This window comes from Aplosporella prunicola (assembly GCF_010093885.1).
Source record: "Aplosporella prunicola CBS 121167 unplaced genomic scaffold K452scaffold_14, whole genome shotgun sequence".
In the NCBI taxonomy this organism is placed as follows: Eukaryota; Fungi; Ascomycota; class Dothideomycetes; order Botryosphaeriales; family Aplosporellaceae; genus Aplosporella; species Aplosporella prunicola.
The window spans coordinates 572,379-572,599 of record NW_022983542.1 but is presented as its reverse complement, the minus strand read 5'-3'; positions in this window follow the sequence as shown (position 1 = coordinate 572,599).

Below are 221 nucleotides of genomic sequence, written 5' to 3'. Positions count from 1 at the left end.
ATATCTACCTAAAAACTACCAGCCGCCGTGTTATAGCCTATTATAAATACCCTAAGAGTGCTTTCTTACCTCTACACATTCCCATCTTCGTACTTCTACAGGATATACTCGCGCCCTTATATATTTACACTTCTATCCCCTTTTAAACACTCTTTGGCACCGGCTTCCATTTATCTTAATATCTACCTAAAAACTACCAGCCGCCGTGTTATAGCCTATTA